This window comes from Pteropus vampyrus, unplaced genomic scaffold, assembly GCF_000151845.1.
Source record: "Pteropus vampyrus isolate Shadow unplaced genomic scaffold, Pvam_2.0 Scaffold82, whole genome shotgun sequence".
NCBI lineage: Eukaryota > Metazoa > Chordata > Mammalia > Chiroptera > Pteropodidae > Pteropus > Pteropus vampyrus.
The window spans coordinates 2114475-2121925 of NW_011888863.1; the positions used below are offsets into that span (position 1 = coordinate 2114475).

The following is a 7451-nucleotide window of genomic DNA, read 5'->3' on the forward strand; positions in this document are numbered from 1 at the left end:
TTATATAACTCTAAACCAGTTCAAAAGATTTTTTAATTTTAAAAATATTTTTAAAAGATTTTAAATTATTTGTTGTCATATAGATTAAAAAATGATTGCTTAAGTTAAAGTTAAACTCATTTTGAGTTTATAGACATAATCATTATCTTCACCACATGATTTTATTTTTCTTTTTTTAAAGCAGGCATTTTCTACTATTGAAATATGAGTATATTTACAAGCTACCAAAGAGAACTGTTGTTATAACTCAAATAGATGGCAATAGTGTTGATTAAATTTCATCACTACCACTCCAAATTCTTCTGACAGAGCATGTGCAATCGTGTGATTTTATTTAGTTTCCCCACACAATACTATATATATATGCCTTACTGTTAAATTATACACCTGAAACTTGCTGGATTTTGTTAACCAATGCCACCATAATAAAAATTAAATAAATAAATAAAAAGTTTCAGAGAAATAAATAAAAATAAAATAAAAAAATATTTAGTTTCCTCTTCCTGTGTGCTAGATCACTATGACTTAAAAGCATGGGTTCATGCTTTTTTCTGGAAGATTATGAGCATAACCATGAAGAGTAGCACAGAAAATACACCATCCATCCATCCATCCCCAGGCTAAATTCAGAGCCTTTCCTTTGGATTCCCAGGGCACCCTGAGAACAAATCTATCGTATCATTGTCATATTTTTTAAAGTGACCATTTGTGTGCCTCTCTCACCCATCAGACCCTGAGCTCCTTAAATGAGCAGGCAGTATCTTCTTCATCTTCATATCCTCAGCTCCTCGTTTGATGCCAGCACCTATATATGTTCAGAAAACTCTTGTTGAACTGATTAAAACTAAAATAAACTAAACCAATGCATTAGTCCTAATGCCTTTAATTCTCACTTTGGAGAAAAAAATAGTCCTCTTCATTTGTACTACTAAACTGGAAAAATTGTTTTCCTGCTTCCTTTTTAAACACTATTTTCCCTCTCAGAATATGACTCATTATGATTAACCTTTCAGAAGAGGAAAATTTAAGAAAATGTTCTATGGAGGATCGATATTTTTCCAAATCTAGTTTTATTCTCCAAATTATATTGAATTAGTCGAATGCTTCCTCACATCAGTAACTGAAATTAAAAGCAGTCCAATTATTTAACACTAAGCACTCAAGGAATGTACTGAATAATGCCAGAGAATATGTGCCATGTGGATAGACCCAGCATGGCCAGAGAGCTCTGACGCTTAGGGGGACCCCTTGTTAGGGACTGTCCTATCAGCTCTAGAGGAAATAATTTCTAGTCTCTAATTAATTGGGTGAGACAAGGTGTCACATTCTGGAGAGAATGTCCCCATCAGATTTTTAAGGACCATCTTATGTAAAGTGTATGCTGAGAAATTCATTTTTTAAATTTTTTATTATTATTATTATTATTATTATTATTATTATTATTATTATTTATGCCTACAGCACCTGGTCTTCCTAGGTGGTTTCCCATCCAAATACTAACCAGGCCCAACCCTGCTTAGATTCCGAGATCACATATCGGGCTTGTTGAGGGTGGCATGGCCGTAAACCATGGACCGTGGCTCCACTGGGGCGCAAACCCAGGACCTTCTGCGTATAAAGCAGACATGCTAACTGCTACACTATAGAACCATGTCCAAAACTCATTTTGAAAAGCACATAGACAGCTATGGCACCAGGCTTTTTGAACATCCCCAAATACACTGTTGTTAGCACTTAAGGAGTTAAAAAATGGTGGAGACTCTTTACTATTCCCTTGATTTCTAGGGAAGGATTTATGCTTTTAAAAAGAATAATAATAAAGATGAAAGCAAAAGAAAAAGAAGGGTGGGGAGAAGAAGAGACCATTGTTGTTAGCATTCTACATTTTTAAAAGCTCCTTTATATGGTCTCACTGATGCAAATAAAATAATTCCAGGCAATACAGTTTCTTATCTAGAGGCTAGCATTGGTATGCCGAGGCTTCCAGATACTCCCCACAAGCTCAAATGAACCTATCCACACTGCAGTAAGTAGACTGAGCACTGCACCATGCATTCCAACCAAGAAATGTAATGCCTAATGAAACTTGGCTAAAATATCCCTACATTAAATATTTTATTTGGTATAGTATTTATACACACTCTGGGGAAAACTCTTGTCTCAAAGCTTTCCTTTGACCTTTCCAGACAACATAATCTTTCCTCCATCTGAACCTGGATTAAGAAATTCAACTTGAACAAATCAACCAATCCTAGAACAGCTGTCATCAAAGACACTAATTTTATTTTTTTTAATATGCTGGTAGAAAAAGAACACGTTCTGCCTTCACTTCAAGCTACATTACAAAACCAAAACTAGCCCCCTCCCTAGCTCAAAAGCAGAGCCCTAGACTAAACTCAAAACCATACTGCGTCTCCACAAAAACCGTCTCATCCTTTTCTGAATCCCTTGCTTGCTACCAGTGGGAAGAATAGTGTGTCAAACTACATAAATATAATCCACCAACGTCTTAACAAATTAAAGACTTGAGAAAGACATACTTAGACTTCATATGCGTGGGAGTGATTCCAGAATTTAAAATGTATTATTAAAACATTTGGTTATTAAAAAAAGTACAGAAAATATTTACTATGAGAACATATTTCCCATCATCTCGTGAATATTTTGGTATTGGATAGAAAGTCTAAACACTCCTAGTCTCTTTTGCTTTCTTATAAAATCTTATGGTTAGCATATCTTTTTCAAGCAGCAGGAAAAACTCTCAACAAACTTAGGACAATAATACAAGTTTATAGTCTATGTCAAAAGATATCAGTAGTGGCACACATATACATACACACAGGTATACACATACACACATGTATATCAAAATGTTTTTGTCTTTTCCTTAAATAGAAATTTTATGAAGGAAAAAGTTCAGGATCTTGAAAACTAATTAATGTACTCATCATCAAAATTCTAAGTATACAGATGCTCAGTAGGAAAATATGTACAAAACAGCTAGAAAGTAGCTTTCCAGTAATGTTGACAATGCAAGATTATCACAATATTTGCAAAAGACAACTGCAACAAAAGAAGACTTGCATATATAATTCATTCGCTTATATTTCTCTTTGAACATCAAGGGGATTAAATTCATTTGCATCAGTCTTTGGTGTTAATCCTGAATTTATTAGCCCCTTTCCAGCATTGTTTTAGAAGTACTTACTGTTTTTCTCTCTAGGTGTTCTGAGATTTTAACCTCATAGGTCCCAGGAAGTTTCAGCAGAATATCAATGTAAAATCACCATTCTTTCAGGCTTGGATCCCTAGGGCAGCTGCAGCCAGATTTGTTGTGGTTGTCCCAGGCAGCCGCTGTGCTGATAGTTACAGTGGGGAATGCTCTCCATTTAATTGGGCATGATCAACTACGTTAGGTATGAGTAAATAACAGGCAAGGTTGAATAGCCACTGCATTCAAAACATTTATTGTATGAAAGTTCGTGCTTGACTGGCTCAAATATGCTTATTATAATAGCTAAGGAAAAGCATTCAGATGGAATCTGGTTACAAAAGTATGGTAGCAATTGAAAAATCTGTAGTTTATCTTTATTCTGCAGATCATTACCCCCTCCCTGACTACCATTTCCTGTGCTTTAAGGATGACCATTTTAAGATAAAAGTTCTGGGCCTGTAGGATGCATGACATAAAAGGTTTTTTTCTTGGTTGTTTAGCAGTTCTACTATCAGAGACGCTAATTCTTCTGACTCATCACAGCTTTTTAATTTTCTCTCTCATGAGTTCTACCATATTGTACATTAAGTGTGCAGTATATTGATGTTTTTCACAGTTTTATTTTACAGATTCATTTTAAATTTAAATTCTTATCATAGTTGCATCCTTTAATAGTTGGTTGGCATTACAGTGTTTTCTCCAGATAGAAAGCACATGCGTTTCAGTACTCTTGAGAATGCTCTTTTTTGAAGTGAGATCCCACTCATTCTAAAGAAGGAGTTTTAAAGGCTAATTCCAAAGCAAGGATTTAAAGACTTGCAAATGACCCATAAGAAACTAGAAAAATACCGTATTTATAGTCAGTGCTGCAGATACAACAATTTGGTGTTTATTCCTATTTTTTATGACAAAGGAAACGTGAATATAAATTAGTCCTTTGTTTCTTAGGAAAAAAACAGTGGCTGTCTATAATTAAGGACCATATATTTTGATTTTTAGACCTGAAAAATTTAAGTTGATAAATGAAATAAAAAATTCCAGCTATGGCTAACCTGTTTTAAAAAATATTTCTTCACATAACCAATATTATTTAAGATTGGCTTGTTTCTATCCAATCTGCTGGAAATGTTCAAAACCAGCAATAATATTTGTTTTCTTAATGCAAAGGGCTTGGTCTTGTCATCAAATTGTTGATACCTATTTATCTAGATTTATCTGTTTAGAGTCTTGTCTCCAAATGCATTTGAATCTACACCAGTCATATCCTGACACATTTTACGTTTGCATATTAGATTATTCGGCTGTGCTGTTAAAAATTCATCTTCAGTAAAATGAAATTGGATGATTCTAATCTTTTATGTTCGCACTTTCTATGTTTTAGAATTTTCAAGGAAACAGGTTTCATTTTCAATGGTAGAATAGTTTATGGTTTACAAACCTCAAAATCTCTTTTAATCATTTCTGCAGTAATGACTGAGGCCTTTTGCTGTTGTTCACACAGGCAATGCAGTTGGTATTGGGACAGGTACAAACAAATTTAAAAAGAAGTACTAACAATGGTCTGAGAAGCAGAAGTTTTCTAATTCTTTGCTGTTAAGTTAAAAGTGGTATGAGCTAATGAAAGCAGCAAATCTAGGTGTGACATGAACAGAGGGACTCAAATATTAAAAGTCAGAAAATAAGAAGTCCCTTTAACTAGACTGCAATATGAGATACCACCATTTTCAAAAGAAGCTGAACTTCCAAAGAAACACACAATTCCGCTGATATTCTCACACAAAATTGTTTGGGGAAAGAAGCAAAAAGAAAGCTGTCCATATTCTAGCAATAACTGAGGTTCCTATGTTATATACACAGGAAGATGAGTGAGAGAATAGAGGTTTTCATATCTATCTATATTGGTTTAAGAAATTTAATAGTTTGATTCATTATCCATGTCTTTGTACTATTCCATTTTATTATAAATGCATGTGAGATATAGTCTCCTAGATATACATCAAACTCTCTATCATGTTTACTAATTCAGAGGAATGACATTGTAAGGAGTGGGATGGTGGCAGACTGCCCCTTTATAATTTTTTTAATTTTTACAATTCTAGATTGTTTAATTTTTTATGTGCACGTATTTTAGGTACTAAAATGTATATCTGTTTCCTTTGTAATTCACAAAGAAAAATATGATATACCCTAGAGTTTAAAAAATAACCTTTCATGGTCATCTATGCTAAAAATTAATTTAAGCTGAGCTAGACCCTTGTGGCAAGTTTAATAACTAAAACCTCTTAGCTTTAGTTATTCGATGAATTTTTCTCCAGAACAAATCATTTTCAAGTGAGATTCTAACATAATATGGACAGATAATATATTGTTTCTAATGTTACTGCCCTTTTTTTATTAAAAAAAAAATGCAGCCCAGTACTTAATCACTGCCTGCCAGGGGATACATGATCAAAATATAGGGTTTATTAATTTCCCCAAGAGTATGCCATAGGCAGGAGCCTCTGGGATTTCTTTCACTTTCCTTGTTTGCATTTCCAGTGATAGAAAATACATGTACGTGGGTACAGAGCCTGAAGGACTCACAATTTACAATATTCGAGGTACAGGGTAAGCCAGAGATTGAAGTTGCTGTAAGCAGCCACTACTGTCTTTGGCACTCCCTTCTAAATCCTATCACCCCTCAAAAACAATAATCATCTGCTTCCATTTGCTGCCAGCCATACTACTAAACATTGCATACACATCTCATATACAGCGTATCTAAAGTGTAACTTACTCGACTCTCATCCTTTACAAAATGTTGCAGATTGAAATCTCTGGGACACAAATTCTACAACAGAAATCTGTACACAGGATATTACAGGGTGTCCTCGTAGAGTCAACGTCTGTACAGATGTGAAGGAAGTGGGATTGTGCAGAGCCTTATCCAGTCCTAGGACAAACTCTGGAGCTGAAATGTTCCTGCAAAATTTTCCCAAGTTAGACCAAGTTCAGACATTAGTCCCCTGCACTGGCCAGTCTTTAGATGCAGGCAAAAGCAGCACATTGGGCAAAGTGACTCCAGCCCAGCTCAGTCACCAGAGAAGGGGTATTCAGCTGCAAGAAGTCTGCCATCATACTCCCAACAGCTGAGGGAGTGAATGCTTCCATCCAGAAGGATGGATCTGAGCAGTGTTCCACAGCACCCAGGACACAAATATACCCACCTCTTTCTACAATAGAATGTTGGCACTTATCAGAATAAATCATTTAACTGAGACTGTTTTTCTGTTTGGCTCATTTGTACATTCTTAATATGTCATCATACATAAATTTCTCTAGTCCAGGGGTCCCCAATTCCTGGGCCATGGACCGGTACCAGTCAGTGGCCTGTTAGGAACTGAGCCTCACAGCAGGTGAGCAGCTAGCAAGGGAGCGAACCTTCATCTGTATTTGCAGCCGCTCCCCAACAGTAGCATCACTGCCTCAGCTCCACCTCAGATCATCAGGCATTAGGTTCTCATAGGAGCACCAGTCCCCGGTGCCAAAAAGGTTGGGGACCACTGCTCTAGTCCATTCATTAATTATTTCAATTTAGTTCAATTTGACAACTATGTGTTGAGTACCTACAACATGCAAAGTGCCTAGCTCTGGTGATACAAGAATAAATAAGGCATAACGCAGGAAGATGATAGTCACATTATAAAGTATTTATTGAGCTTTTACCACATAGCAGCTACCTTGAATCTCATTTAATTCTCTAACGACCTCCTAAATTAATTCTATTTTAATCTCCATTTTTCAGCTGGGAGACTCATGATTAGAGGGGTTTAGTAACATTCCCAAGGTCACTCAGCTAATAAGGTTTGGAGCAGGGTTTGAACCTAAAGAGAATGACTCCAGAACTGAGCCCCTAACCACCAGGGCTGGACAGTCGGAGAAACATCCTGAAAGCAGTGATACTGAGAGCAGCTTTGTTGTGATAATTAGGATTATCAGGTGAATGAAGGTTAAAGAGCATTCTAGGCCCAGAGACCATCACAGACAAAACAAGGAAGTGAGATGGTACCACAAGTAATTCAAGGTTATCAAACATAAAAGTGCAAAGCAGGGAGTGGCAAGAGGTGAAATAGGGGCCGGGTCAAGGTGAGCTTGCTATGCCCTGCTAAAGAATGTTTGCTTAATCCTAGGAGAAAAAAAATGACATATATGATAGAGGCTCTGTTCATCCCTCTGGCAACCAAATCAAAGTTGTGAC

The 7451-nt window shown here is 36.0% G+C and overlaps 1 pseudogene; it reads right to left on the reverse strand.

Annotated features, from left to right (window-relative positions):
• Positions 1–1452: 1452 nt before the first annotated feature.
• Positions 1453–1568, reverse strand: LOC111741887 (annotated as a pseudogene).
• Between the last annotated feature and the right edge of the window lie 5883 nt (positions 1569–7451).